Source organism: Strix aluco, chromosome 12, assembly GCF_031877795.1.
Source record: "Strix aluco isolate bStrAlu1 chromosome 12, bStrAlu1.hap1, whole genome shotgun sequence".
Classification (NCBI taxonomy): domain Eukaryota; kingdom Metazoa; phylum Chordata; class Aves; order Strigiformes; family Strigidae; genus Strix; species Strix aluco.
The window spans coordinates 4,071,363-4,085,811 of NC_133942.1; the positions used below are offsets into that span (position 1 = coordinate 4,071,363).

A 14,449-nucleotide genomic window follows, 5' to 3' on the forward strand; every position below is an offset into this window, starting at 1 on the left:
CCCCTGAGCCCTCCGGGGATGTGTGTCCTGCCCCAAAATAACATAAGCTGCTTCATACCATCTTCTCCTTACGGCACTTGAAAAATGGGAGTGCTGAATCTTAAGGATGCAAAAGTGGTTAATCCCCAGTGCCTCTTCCTTTTATCAAAGATGGGGTGACACTAATATTTATTTTTTTTCATTAGTAATATCACAAAGAGACAAACAGTGCAAAATAAGCTCATCCCAGAGCAGAGGCTCAGAGTAGTGTTAGACGTGGTGATGCCACGACAGGCTGGATTAAGGCTTCTTTTTTTTTTTAATGTTAATATCGCTGACTTAAAACTTTTGTAAAACTGTTGTAACTGAGTTGGCAGACTGCACATATGTAATAGAAGAACGAGTAAGCAAAACACCAAAAATGAAGCATTAGCAAGTTTTACTAAACCTGGGATTTATTTTCTGCTTAATTATCACACCAGGGGAAAATTTACAAGTCCAGCCTTGGGAATATGAGGTAGCAGGGAAAAGATATAATTTTAACACCTATGGATCTAAACAGATTTTCCAGGTGATTTTTCAAAATTCATCCTTGAATTGGCTCGTCCTTGGCAGGGGCCATGCGCTGACAAGTTGTGACTGAGTGGCTAACGAGATGGTCCCACGGGCTCGGGGGCCGGCAAGCCGCAGGCTGGGGATGAAGGTTTTTCTCACAGTGTTTTTTTTTAACCATTTTCAAGGCGTATTGCAATTAAAAAGAAAATAATCTGGAAAATGTCAAGTTCTTTCCAGAGGCGGCCAGGGAGCATCCCAGCGACGATCCCTGGCGGGTTTTTGCTGCTGACCCGTCACGCTTCCTCCCAGCTACTGAAAGCTGGGGTATTATGGGCTTTTAGCAGGACTTGAGGTGTTTCAGGAGCCCCGTTTTCCGCCTGAAGTGCTCTGAATCACAGAATCATCTAGGTTGGAAGGAACCTTGAAGATCATCTAGTCCAACCGTTAATCATCTAGTCCAACGTTGCTCGTTACAAATAACCCTTGGAGGTGCTGCAGGCAGAGGAGATTCGAGGCAACAATCAGTTCATGGCTAAGTTTAAGATCTCTGTTTTATCACCTAGCTTTCTCTGTGTATTTTTCCCTTGTTATAAGCAGGTTTTCCCCTCTCAGTCGCGGCGGCTTTTTGCAGGGCGGGGAGGAGCGGGAGGCACCGGCGCTGCGGCGAGGCGGGCTGCTGAGCCCCAGGCACGGCCCTGCTGGCTGACTCCCCCGCCAGCCCCGGCGGGGCCCGCTCCTGCGGAGGGGCCGTGGCCTCTGCCCCGCCGAGGCCTGGCCGCCGCCGCGCCGGGCGCCGCTTCCGCCTGGCAACGGAACGCGGTTGCTAGGGCGAACCCGCCGTCGCGGCGACCCGGAAGCGGTTGCGGGCGGCGCGGGCGCGCTGCTGCCATAGGGCGGTGCTCGCTGAGGGGCGGGGCCAGGGGGGGAGCGCTTCCGGGTCGGGGCCCTCCCCGTCGAGCGCGGCGGAGGGAGGAGCCGCGGCGGGGCGCGGGGAGAGCAGTGGCGGGGCTCGGCCCGGCCCAGCCCAGCCCGGCCCAGCCCAACCCAGCCCAGCCCAGCTCCCTCGCTCGCTCGCCCGGGGAGCCCAGCGCCGCCGGAGCCAGGTACGGGCGCGGGGGGCGGCGGGGCCGCCGTGGCGGCGGGGCTTGGGCGGTGGCGGGGGCGGTCGCTTCGCTCCGCGGCGCGGCCCAGCCGCCTTCCCGGGGCCGCGCCTCCCGCGGTGGCGGAGGAGGAGGAGGCGGCTCCGCGGGGCTCGCTGCTTCAGCTCTCCCCGGCGGGAGGGGGAGCGGCCGCGGGTCTCCCGGTGTGAAAAGCTCCAGGCGGGTGGAGGAGCCGTGCGGGGCGGGGGGACAGACCGGCCACCCCCGGCGGCGAGGGAGGGCAGCGGCCGGCGCTGGGGGCCGCGAGGGGTTCCTCACAATGGCCCGAGAGACCCCTGAGGGAGCCCGGTTGTTGGCCGAGCTGAGCTCCAGGAGGTGCCTGGGGGGGTCCCGCTTCGCCCCGGGGCGTGGGTGAGGGGAACCGGCCCGGTGAGGGGTGCGGTGACCCTGCACCACCTCCGTCACGGGCGGCTTTCTCCCCTGCGTGTTGTCTGATAGCAGCGAATCCATCAGAAAGGTGGGCTTCGGAAGGGGTGGGCACACGCCAGGGGGTTCGTCCGGACAAGCCTCTCCCGTGGGCTGTGGGGCAGCGCACCTGCCGAAGGAGCAGCTGGAGGTGGCTTGGGACCTCTTTTTCTAAACCTGATTGTGTTCCCAGTTCTGAGGGAAACAAAGCACTCTGTGTGCCTGTAAGTGTATTTGCAACTTCTTTGTGTGAAAAAGTTGAGTATTTCACCTATATCTGGGAAATGAATATTCCCCCCCATGTCTGGGAAAGATATATATGTGCTCCTTGGCACGGTGTTAAACTTTACGGGCTGGGGTTCACTGTCTTGTCCAAATTGCTTGTGAAATTGTCGTCTGCTCTTCCCAATCTATTTCACTGCTGGTGACCGTCCTCTTTGGCCTTTCTCAACAGTGATTTGACTTTTCAGTTTGTAGCAAGTGTCCAAGCTTGCGGTCAGCCATTAATACCTGCTGCCTCCTGTGTCCTGACTTCATGTGAGATTTTCAAGCTTCCCCCTTTGTCGTTATCAGTCTCACAGTGGCCTGCTCGAAGTCACACTGTCATGGGTGTGATCTCAGACTTGATTTTTTTTTTTTTTTATCAGTGACCTAATGCATATGTGTAACGAGCTTATGCTGCCACTCCCCAAGTTCTTCAGGACTCGCCTTTTCCTTCTCTCAGCTCCCCAGCTACTGGCTTTGATTTTCCTAAATAAACCGTCTTCTGTGCATCCCCAGTTTAATGCTGCGTTGGTAACTCAGACTCTGTCAACCCGCTGGGAGAGGATGATGGGTGAACTGAGAAGCATGAGCTTTGTTCCCATTGAGAAGCCCTTATCAAATATTAGCAGCGCTTTCCCACAGACGCATTCCAAAAAACACAAAGAGCGCCTTTGAGTTATGAGTTTGGGGAGATTGCTTTCTTCGGGCTGCGAAAGCTGTGGAGGATTCCTCGCTGCCTGCCAGTTGCTGAAGTTTTGGAAGTGTTGCCTATGCAGTGAAACTTTACTGATAGGAGAATTTGGGTTTTACTACGTTGCTGTTGTAGAGAGATGCCCAGAATTGTCGTCTTCATGTGGAGGCTGACTGACACTAGGGCTCTTTGAGTCAGGGATGAGCTAGAGATGCTGCCAGTGATAAGTATCAGCAAGAGTTCTTGTACAGGGAAGGTGACTGCCAGCAAGGTGTGACCAGATAAGGAAGAATCTGGAATTTAAATATCGTAGTGTTTAGGAAAAAAAAAACTATTTAAAAAAAAAAAATGCACTTAGAAAGCATGGAAGATGATGGTGAGAAATGGCCAGGCCAATCTCAGTTCTCCATATTAAGTACGTGCAGCCAGTGGTACCCTGGTGCAGTTGATATCGTAACCTTTTGGCAAAAATATTGCTGACTAATGAAATTTTAGACTATCTGGTAAAAGCAGTGCTTTACACTGATGCCTTGCATAAGTACCTAAACTTTGTTTAGATACAAGTGTTTCTTCAAACGTTGCCTGCCCTGAAATTGCATTTTCTGGACTCAGCAAAGTGTCCAGCTGGTGCCTTTTTTATTTTTGAACAGCTGTTGGGCTGCGAGAAAGACAAGGCACAGCTCTGCGCTTTATGAGTCTATAGCAGTGTATTTTCAACTGCTGGGCTAATGTCCTTGTTAGTTTAGGCCAATCTGGGCTTCTTGCTGTGTTTTCGTGTGGAAAGCTCTTCTGTTATCCTCTGGCCATGACGGTTGGAAGCTTGCACCAGATTCTCACAATAACTTTATTTGTGGCTGGTACGTACCTATCTGTGTTTGTGCCAGTGCTGTCTCTTATAAAAACAGCTCTTCTCTCCTTCAGTGCTTTCAGAAAGCACGCAACTCTTGGCTTCTTATTTTCAAACCACACACACCAAGCTTGCAGTTGCTCTTTTCCAGGTTCTCTGTCGATCTCTTCTGTGTGCGTGTTTGCTTAAAGCTAATCCCTGAATACCCCTGACTGGAGCAGGGCACAGAATGGCAGGGCAGGTCTTTCTGGGATGCTGTGTGGTGTCATAGGTAATTTCTTTGTGCCGGTATCCTTCAGGTCTGAATCAGATTGATGGCTCACAGGTCACAGTGACAAGCTAATACCTTGTGTGTCTTTTTGCTTGGATTAGAGAGCTTTCCACTTCATAGTACCATTTCTTGTGAAGTCTGAAGTGTATGACCTTGCCTCATTCCGGTCCATCTATATTAATCTTCTATAGGAGTTTTTATGCTGTTCCAGTTCTCTGTATCGACAACAATTTGACTTTCCATGGCAAAGTCGCTGATGGGAAAATATTCTGGTGGGATTGATCAAGCAGGCAGATTCACAGACCTCCACTGCGACCGGAGTTGTGAGCTGGGTGCGACCACAAGCGCAACCTAGTGCACAGCTTCCTTACTCTGAGATTGCCCCCTTTTTGTGGTTTTTAAACCAATTTCCAGCTCTTCTGAGGCAATCAGCTGCTGCGTATTTTCAGGTTAACAGATGAAATCCTGTATAATGCCTTAAAAAGTGCTACCAGATGAGACCAGGAATCCATCTGGCCCAGTACCCTGCTCACTAGTAACCAGTAGCAGATGCCTGGGGAGGGGAGTACACAAAATACAGCAGATCTAATCTGGGGAAATACTGCTTTGTTTTTCTCTCTCTAGCAGTTTACAATCTCCTTGAGCCAGGTGTTTGAATTTAGTAACCTTCACACTTCTCTTCCAGAGATTTGTCCTCTCACTTTGAACCATCGTGGTATTCGCTGCCTTGCACAGAGAGTCACAAAGCGGGGCACTAAGTGTTAGGCTACTTGTTACGTGGCCTACAGATGAGGAAGAGACAGAAAACAAGAACTGGGGATGTCCAAAAAAACTAGAAAGAAACAAATTCAGGGCTCTGTTACAGCCCTGGTGTCCTGTTCCCCAGTGTTGGCTTAAGTTCAGTCTGTCGTATTTTTTTAACTTGAAGTTACAGTGGTTGTTCCTGATGTGCTGCACTTTGAATTGTATCACCCACTCATATCATGAGATTTTACTGCAATTCCTTAGAGTCATTGCTCTTATTTACTGATCATGTTGAATTATTCAGAGTAGCAAATGTTGTCATCTTAGTACTGCCTTCTCTTGCACAGCTCAATATAGTTGAGCAGAACAGAATCCTTTGGTGAGTCCCCTCCACTACAAAACTGACTGGTGATGCCTTTCTTCCCCCTTCCTTATCTTTTTTTTAACCAGTTATTTTCTGTGTGAAGGATTTTTCCTTTTATCCTATAGAGGTTTGTTCTACAAGAGCTTTGAAGGATCTTGTCATGTAGTATACTTCATTGAAAAAATCAAGCATATCAGCTGCCTTTTCCTTGTTCACATGCTCTGTCTCCTGCAAAAGGAAGAAGGAAAAAAACCAACAAACAACACAACCTCCAACTGACTCCCAAGACATGACTTCATTTTATAAAATATAATTAGCCCTGGGTCCATTTAGTCCGTTCCTTAGGACAACTCTCATTTGCCCGCCATGGCTGCCTGATTTGTGGTTGCTCAGATGCCTCGGAATTGTTCTGTGAAAGCTGGTGCAAGTGTCTTTCAGGTGCCGTTGTGCAGCTTTAGCCAAGAAACTATGCACGGGACTTCACCCATCGTCCTCCTTCGTGACTTTGTGTGTAAAGTGAGGTTGTTGCTATCTCCTTGTCTTCTGAGTGGTCCTTTGCCACCCAAAGCCTTATTTGCTTGGTTTGCCTTACTGGGGTCAAGCAGGGAGAGTAGACATGGCCAAGCTCAGCACGCTGGATGTAAAACACAGTTTTAACTTTTGGGAGACACTGTCTAATGCATGGTTTATTAGTGGGTTAAATAATCAACTTTTTACCTTTTTAATTTTTTAAAATAAAACCTTACAAATTTTTATTTCATTTCCTTCTTGGACATTTCGCCTTGCTATACTGACTGGATTGGCTTCTGCGACTTCTGTGGCACAGTCAGATTGCATGGTAGGGCCTCACACCAATTCTCCAGCTGCCGTTCAAGGTGAGGGCAGGAATTGCTGCTTCTCTTATCCACTTCTGGGGAGGAGCCACTTTATGCTATTTAAGAACTTAGTCTTGGCATTATATATTGACCTGACACTTGTGCAGTTTATGCGGAAGCATTTGAAGTTTCTGTTTAATGCCATGTTTCCTGCTTTGTACAACCCTCTGGTGATAGTGTGACAGCCACTATTGCTGCTTGGGTGGCTGAGACTATATTTTTCTGGTTTAAGCTTGCAATTCTGATTTAAAGGGTTTTTCTTCCTGACACAATAAACTTAGATTAATCTTAGGTGGTGTGTGCTAAAGAAGGCTTAGATCCTGTAAAAGCTTGCTTAGTCCTTGTATATTTTGAACGTCTCTTTGACTTGTCTGCCCTCCGCTGTGTTTTGAATGAACCCACTACAGTCATATTATCATTTTAAAAACAGACATTTGAGTTTCTCCATCTTACTTCTAGACCTCCAGCATTCATGTAGAAATACATTTGTGCCTTAGTTTTGTCTTTCCATCCTATTGTACTTGATTATTTTTTTTTCTAGCTTTCTTTTACATGGCTAATTCTTGTTCCATCTGTAGGGTTTTTGAGGAGATGAAGTTCTTATGAATCAGCTTATTGCCCCCAAAAGCTGCATCATCCTTAGATGCATGCTCCTCTGTCTGCTGGCTTTCTGTGCTCTTGTTCTGAAGTGTCAGAGGAGCCTTTGATCTTGGTTGCAAGTGCCAGTGCTGTGTTGGTTAATTCAGTCCTCATTCTTGTACAGGCGTCAGAAACTTCTCAGTTTCTGATGAGTCCAAGCCTGAGTGTGGGAGCAATTCTTTGAGATGCTGTCACACAACTCTTGGTCATTGCCTTCCTATTCTCAACCTGAATTTTGCCTCCAGAAGCTTCCCTCTATCATTTGCTAGCTGTATCTTTGTGGACCACGGGCCGCAGCTCTTTCCCAATGTTATTTAGTAGTGTGTTTCTACACAAACAGGTAGTCACTGAAGTTATGTCCTTTGGAGTCCAGCAGAGTTCCTGGTTTTGATGAAATTATGGCAGTGGTCGCCTTGACCTGCAGAGAGAGCTGAGACAACTGAAGGCTTCAGTCAGCAGTGGTAGAAATGCCAGTGTGGAAAGCATGGTCTGTAGGATGTAAAGGAATTGTCTCGAAGGAGGTGATTCTCCCCCTCTACTCTGCTCTTGTGAGACCACACCCAAAGCACTACATCCAGCTCTGGGTCCCCAGTGCGAGGAAGATGTGGACCTGTTAGAGCGGGTCCGGAGAAGGCCACAAAAATGGTCAGAGGGCTGGAACACCTCTGCTATGGAGAAAGGCTGAGAAAGTTGGGGTTGTGCAGCCTGGAGAAGAGAAGGCTCTGGGGAGACCTTTCAGTACATAAAGGTGGCCTTTCAATACATAAAGGGGACTTATAAAAAGATGTAGAGAGACTTTTTAACAAGGCATGTAGTGATACGACAAGGTACAACAGTTTTAAGCTGAAAGAGGGCAGGTTTAGATTGGATAGAAGGAAGAAATGCTTTGTGATGAGGGTGGTGAGACATCGGAACAAGTTGTCCAGAGAAGCTGTGGATACCCCCTCCCTGGGAATGTTCAAGGCCAGGTTGGACGGGGCTTTGAACAACCTGGTCTAGTGGAAGGTGTCCCTGCCCATAGCAGGGGGGCTGGAACTAGATGGTCTTTGAAGTTCCAACCCAAACCGTTCTGTGATTCTACAGAGAGGTAGAACCTCAGACTTGTGCCTGCTTCATCTCTGTATTGAATCCTCCTAGACCTTTCTTTTTTTACTCCTTCTTTTTTAACTCCTTGCTAAAACACCTATTTGACTTCTGGTTCATCAGACACTACCTACCTTTTAAAAGACCACTTATTTCTACAAGTTGGCAAAACCCAATTGCAATCAGTGTGAGATTACCACCATTTTCTCCCGGCTTTTCGTACCTATTCCTTCCCATAAGATCTATTTGGAGCAGCTCATCTTCTGAAATGAGTATGTGTCTGTTACCTGTCTGAATCCTCTGTTTTGGTTTGCTCGTCTGTGAGCAAATCTCTTCCGGATAATAACTTAATAGCCTGAAGAGTTGACAGCAATTCTACCCTGAAGATTAGCCTGACAGTTTCTGCTTTGTGGAAGACAATTGACTAGCTTGGATTTGCTACTCCTAGCATTTAATGTGGGAATTGGAGATATTCAGTGGTGAGATGGGAAAACACTTTTCCTGTCTGCCTCTGCTATCCTGCTCCTTTTTTTTTTTTTTTTTTTTTTTTTCCTCCTTATGATTATATTATGACATTCCTTTAGGCTGGGAGAATTGCGGCTGTTTACAAAGAAGTGAAGGTTTCTTTGCAGTCCTGAATCTGCTGTCTTTTTTTCTGAAGCTGTCATGTTTCTATAGTCTTCTAAGATGAGTTGGCCATATTGCACATGGTACATTAGAGGAGGCCACATCATTTATTAAATATCCTGAGTAGCTGCTCTCTTATATATGTGTTTTAATGTTTATTGATGAGTTCATGCAGTTTGTGATGATGCTAAGAAAACTCTGGAATACCTGCTTTCTCTAGCACTACTCCTTTTTTCCAGCCCACAAGGAATTGCTTTGCTTCAGTTCTGAAGTTAGGTTATGTTGTAGGAGAAACCTACTTGAACTCTGTGAAGCCAACCAGTCTGAAGTATGTGTTTCTTGAAGCTATTTATTTTAAGTTGCAAAATACGATCACTTCCATCTTAGTGATTTGCTACGAAGCTCAGTTCATAATTTCACTCGTCTAACGTAGCAGAAAATCTTGGGTGCTTATGACGTTTAAATCTGCATGTATTTTTCCTTAAATACTTATCTTTGTCACATCTGTAATTAGGGTAATATTTTATTTGTAGAAATAACAAACCAAACTCGGTGTTCCTTTGCTAGCTGCTGTACATTAATTTCCGAGCTATAAGTCAGAGGATAGATTCAGATGCAGTTGTTTTTCTTCCTTCACATTAATGGAGAGCACACTACGGGGAAAACTAACTTGAGGGAAATCTGTCTGCATCTGTGTAGTCTTCCTCATAGCAAGGAGGGGCATGTGAATTGAGTTATTACTACTCTTGGATAAAATTCTTTAGGCGGGTTTCTGAAGAGTAGCAATTTCAAGCATCTCAGACTTAGGGGGTCTTCAGACTTTCAGCCCTTATGACTCAATTTCTTGTAGATCTGCTTATTTAGGTCTATTAAAACAAATGAGAGGAAGTCCTCTAAAATACGGCTTATAATACTGTTCCATTGACAGTGCCAGTTCTGGCAAGTGTAATGAAAGAATTTGGCTGCTCTTAAGTTTGGTCCAAGCTGCTTAATTGTAAGTCCTGTAGTAACCCCATATTGGCTAGTCTGGCTGTCCTTAGGTACCTTGTAACTGTCTTTCTTTGTAACGTGCAAGGCTAGTTTCTACAGCTTGTTTTTATTTCCTAGATCTTAAAAGAACAAGTTTCAATGAACAAATGAAACTTAAGAAGCTGTAACATCTTATTTTAATGAAGCAGAGACCGCATACTTTGTAGTTGTCTCTTTTCAAGTCCAAGTTAGACTTCAAAGGTCTCACCTTTAGGAGGCTCATGAAGACTTGTTCTAGCTGTCACTTTTTGGCAGGGCTACAGTGACAGGTAACAACACTGGTTTGCACTGGGAGGGATTGAGGCAACATGTGCTTTATGTAACTTCTTTGATGGAAATAAACATTTCCAAAATACATGCTATGTGTGCATCCACCAGGTAGTGAGGTTCTTCCCCCACCCTGAAAAATGCTTGTTCCATGGTTGCAGTCCCATTTTGCTAGCCACAGACTACCTCAGCTGGCTTGGCATCAGTGCTAGGTTAGATGGTTTGAAGGCCCTTGGGTTCCCTGAATGATGATCCTGCAGCTGAGATCAGGCCTGCAGCCACTTCTGCATCTGATACTGCTTCCCAGCTGTCCCCTGTTTGGAAAGGTTTTGACAGGTTTCTAATTCTGAAAAAGCTCTATGCAGTGTTGGCAGCACTAAGGCTTCAGTTTTACTGGTGATAGATGCAACACCAGTGATGGTAAATCATAGTTAGGCTGTGCTCTGCTTCTGTGGGAAGAGTATCTCTGCTGAAATTTATGTTATTCAGTGGTTAAGATCCAAAGCTGGTATTAGGCTCCAAACCAATAAGCAGTCCTTTGTTTTTGTCTAGATTTACTGGATACAGCACTAGTACTCAGTGTTTTTTATAATTTCTAAATGTTAGTTATTGTGCGTGCCAGAGTGCCTTCACTTGTCAAGATCTATGATTGAGAGCCTGGTGTTTTGGAACCACTTGTTCTGTTCTTTTTGGTCTCTGCAGAAAACAGAGTGCTTCGGCATTAAGGAGACAATGTGATGGAAGAGAGGGGTTTAGGGGTAACTTGTTGGCTGCTGTGGTGATAGCTCAGGGTTTTGGCTCGCAGCACAGAGGTGGAGGGACTTGAGGGTCTCTTGGCATCCTCCTGGCTGGGGTTGCTGCAGGGACAGGTTTGCCTGTAAGAGCAGCTATGTGCAGGGTGACCGCTGGAAGTTCAGGCAGCCTTCTGTGTTACCGTCTGTTTGCAGAGACTTGAGGGGATGGAGTGTGACTTACAGTTGTCTAGTTGGACCATATATACTCAACATCTAGTGCAAGAAACCCTGCGCTCATTTGGACTTGGTGCAGTCATTTTAGTAATCCTGTCTTTGTCTGCGTGACTGAGTTAACGCTCCTATTTGGGTTTCTTGCACCAAAATAGGTTCTTCGGGATCTCTGAAGACCTGCAGGGCTGAGGCAAATAGCGTCAATATTCCCAAGCAATGTTGATATTCCCCAGCGTTGTCTTGAAACCAAATTCTTTACCTTTTTTTTTTTTTCTACTGGTAGATTCTGTTGAGCGCTTGCAGGGATCCTGGATGTTGAGCGCTGTGGTCCTTCTGTGGGCTTGTGGCTGATACTGTTCCTGAGACCCAACACAGCTGAAGAATCTGAGTCATCAGCATCTTTCTGGCTTGGAAAATTATTAAATGTTTGACAAAGCTGTTCACTGTGACACCTTTTGTAAACCAGGGCTTGTCTTCACAAACTGTTCAATCAGTCTCTGCTAACATTTACAAAAGCTTGGAATAATCCCTGTGTTCTCGTTGATCCGCTCTTCTATAGCATGTTATAGCTGTAGCATGAGGCGTGTTAGAGTAGGAAATATGCTTGCTAAGGAGGTGTTCTAAAATACATTTGTGCTGAAACCCCATCTGTTAAATCTTCTTGAGCTTCTCTCTTACTTTGACATTGAACGTAGTAATAGTTTACACCACTTGAGCAAACCAGCCTTAAAACAGTATCGCGGTGTCCTGGTGCTAGTTTTGTAACACGTCTCCTCTTTGATGAATTGAGATTGGGCTCCCTGTTAATAGCTTTGAGATCACTTGCAATTAAATGGAGTCAAGTCTTCTAAGGGATTTACCCTTGGACCCCTGCTCAACACCAGTGTCTGAGCTTCCCATAACTAACAGACTTGCCTGAGGCACAGGTGGCTAAATTTAGTCTTCTAGCAAGCTTGGTATGACCTTGCATTGCAAGGACTTTCTCTACTTCTATCTATATCAAAATGTAAAGGCTGCTTTTCTGTGGTGGACAGAGCTTTGAGGCTTGGTGATGCTGAGAAGCTTTTTGTGTTGGATTATCGGCTGACACTTCCAGTACCACTGTTGGCAGTGATTAACTCCATATCTGAATGCAGTTCAAAAGGTCTACAAGTGATCTACTGGTACAAAGCGGTCCTCACCGGTGGGTATTAGGGCTTCAAAGAAGACAGATGCAACTTGGTGCATAGAGCGGATTACTTGGTAATGAACATTTCTAATTGACAGCCACACTGAAGATTAGGGATTGAAAGCGGAAGTTGAATCAAAGTGGCTTCATACAGATGCAATTTCCTAACTGTGTGAATGGTAATGTTTGCCTTCAAGGTAAAATTAAGTTTATCTGTGCAAAATAGCGCTTTACTCCAGCTTCTGGGAGAAGTTTTTAGTGTGTGTGAGAGACAGCGCACAGAGGTGGACGGTTCTGGCATCTGCTTTATTGCGTGGGTTTGCCTCCTTGTGTGAAGTGAGACTTATCCTCCGTGTTCAACTTTAACAGCTTTTCGTTAAGGCTGCTTCTAATTAAATACATTATTCATCCTACGAGCATAATGAAGAAGATGCCTTCAATGTGTAATCAGGCTTCTGGAGCTCTTCTGCCATCCTTGAAAAACACCAGTCTTCTCTGAAGTTGGTAGCACACTACCAGCTGAATGGGGAAAGTTGCTGCTGGGAAGTCGAACAGGATTTTCAAGTGTCTGCTGTGCTTGCTTATGTTTCGGAGTGCAGTGAGTGGTGTGGTTTTTTTGGCTTGTGAAAGAAACTCTTTTGCAGGTGAGTGGGCAAAACCCTTATTGTTTGGCATGGACATGGCTTGGGACTGTCGGGATTTATCTCCCTGGCATTGACTTGGTTATTGTTGGCATGCTGGTCTCTTGCTTGCCACAGGTAGTATGCATTGTTATTTTATTTTTTGGAGGGCTGAAATATTAATCTGATTGAGGACTAGGGTCGTTGAGTAATACGCTGAGTGAATTTCAGTAGGTGAGTGTGTGACTACATCTGTTGCGTTACGTGTCTCTGGTTGTTGCATCTTCAGCAGAGTTGGAAAACATACAGAGAAGGACAGCTGAGTTGAAGGCAGAGGAGCAGCTGCCTATCCTAGGAAGTCTAAAATGGCTGAGACTCTTAGCATTGGAAGGATTTCTTTTAAAAGTAGGCAACAAACTTTTGGATCTTGTTCTAGGAGTTTGTGGAAGCTGATGGTTTAGATGCATTCAAAAAGTGGTTAGACAAAAAACCAAGTCTGTAAAATGAATGTTGGTAGGACTAGGCAGTTGTGTCCATACTGTTGTCTGTAATCCAGTGGTTGGGGATGCTCAAGCAGGCTGCAGAAGCTTACTGCTCCCTGTAGCATCTGCCATCGTTGTGGACAGAATAGCAGGAGAACACTTCTCATTTCAATTATTCCAACTTTGAGTCCCCTGCTTTTCCAGAATATTGGGGCAGCGTGGGGAGGCAGTATTTCTGAAGAGCTCTGGAAGATGGCTTGCAGATACTTATAGGAGGGGAAACCTCAAGCTGTTTCTCAGCATACCGTACATACCTACGGGTCTCCCATGCTGTACATAATCAAAGGAGATTTGCTGTACAACACACTGTAGTTTATGTGTAAAAGTGTTTCAAGGTGGGATAGGTAGAAACTGAAGCCAGGTAAATAAAAAGATTAGAAATAAGGGATGAAGAAAATAATTGAACATGAAGTTTTTGGTCCCTTTAAAAAGGAAAAAAATTCTTGAAATTCCACCTTTTTATGCAGAAAGTGGGAGGAGGTGATCATAAGGCTTCTCTTCAGCTTTCCTAGTGTGGGATCATGACCGGCAGGCAGCCGGGCGTTCCTTGCAGGCGGTGATCGGCTGATAGCCCAGAACGGGGCAGGGACAACGAGTGAAACATGCACATATTAATGTCCTTCTCTGTGTCATACTAATTACCTGAAGTATATATAGTGACGATTGCAACGCGTCCCTGGTACTGTTTTACCTGTGTTTGTGTCATGGCAATTGTGGATTGCTTTTTTAGCTTCGTAGCTTGCTGATCCATGCCTGCTAAAAATCTAGTTTTAATCAGAAATTGGACTATTAAACCAATGGTCTTTTTAGCACTGTTGAGGAGCTGTTCATGTAGTTTTATACCTAAACGTGAAACTTGGTGTTTTAATACCTTGCCTGGTATTGAAATGTCCTGTTGTGGAGTGTTAAAACCCTGTAAGGCTGTGGTGGTAAGTGCTGTGTCCAAAAGGGGGGGGGGTTTAGTCCTGCCTTTCCTATAAACTGCTGCTGGTGCTCATCAAACCTGTTGCTGAGCTGCCCTAAGTCTCTAACCTGGCACAAAGCTTTCCAGGTATTGTTGGGTTGGTTTTCTTCTGGTGCTATAATGAATTAGACATTCACAAATGGGTCTGATAAGTGCAGGCAGGGGAGAAACTGGCAAGAATTCCTGATGGGGATTGCTCCAGCTATTTGGTTGCTCCATCTTATGGAGAACACTCCTGGGTTTTCCTTCCAAGATACTGTTTCACCGTGGTGCAAGGTCTAGACTGCAGGCGTCTTCCCAACTTTTAGGGCACGTATGGATTTTTGGTCTCTCCTAAATAGGATTTGCACATGGGGGAGGAGAATCAAGAGAACTTCAAAGAACCTGAAG

The 14,449-nt window shown here is 45.8% G+C and overlaps 1 protein-coding gene across 3 annotated transcripts in view; it reads left to right on the top strand.

The window, feature by feature from the left end:
• The first annotated feature begins 1,506 nt into the window (after window positions 1-1,506).
• CSNK1G1 (casein kinase 1 gamma 1) overlaps window positions 1,507-14,449 on the top strand; it is a 110,702-nt gene continuing 97,759 nt past the window's right edge. For all 3 annotated transcript variants that reach the window (XM_074837836.1, XM_074837837.1, XM_074837838.1), the window contains exon 1: window positions 1,507-1,637. The gene's annotated coding sequence lies outside the window, so the exon portion shown is untranslated. The remainder of the gene's footprint in view (window positions 1,638-14,449) is intronic.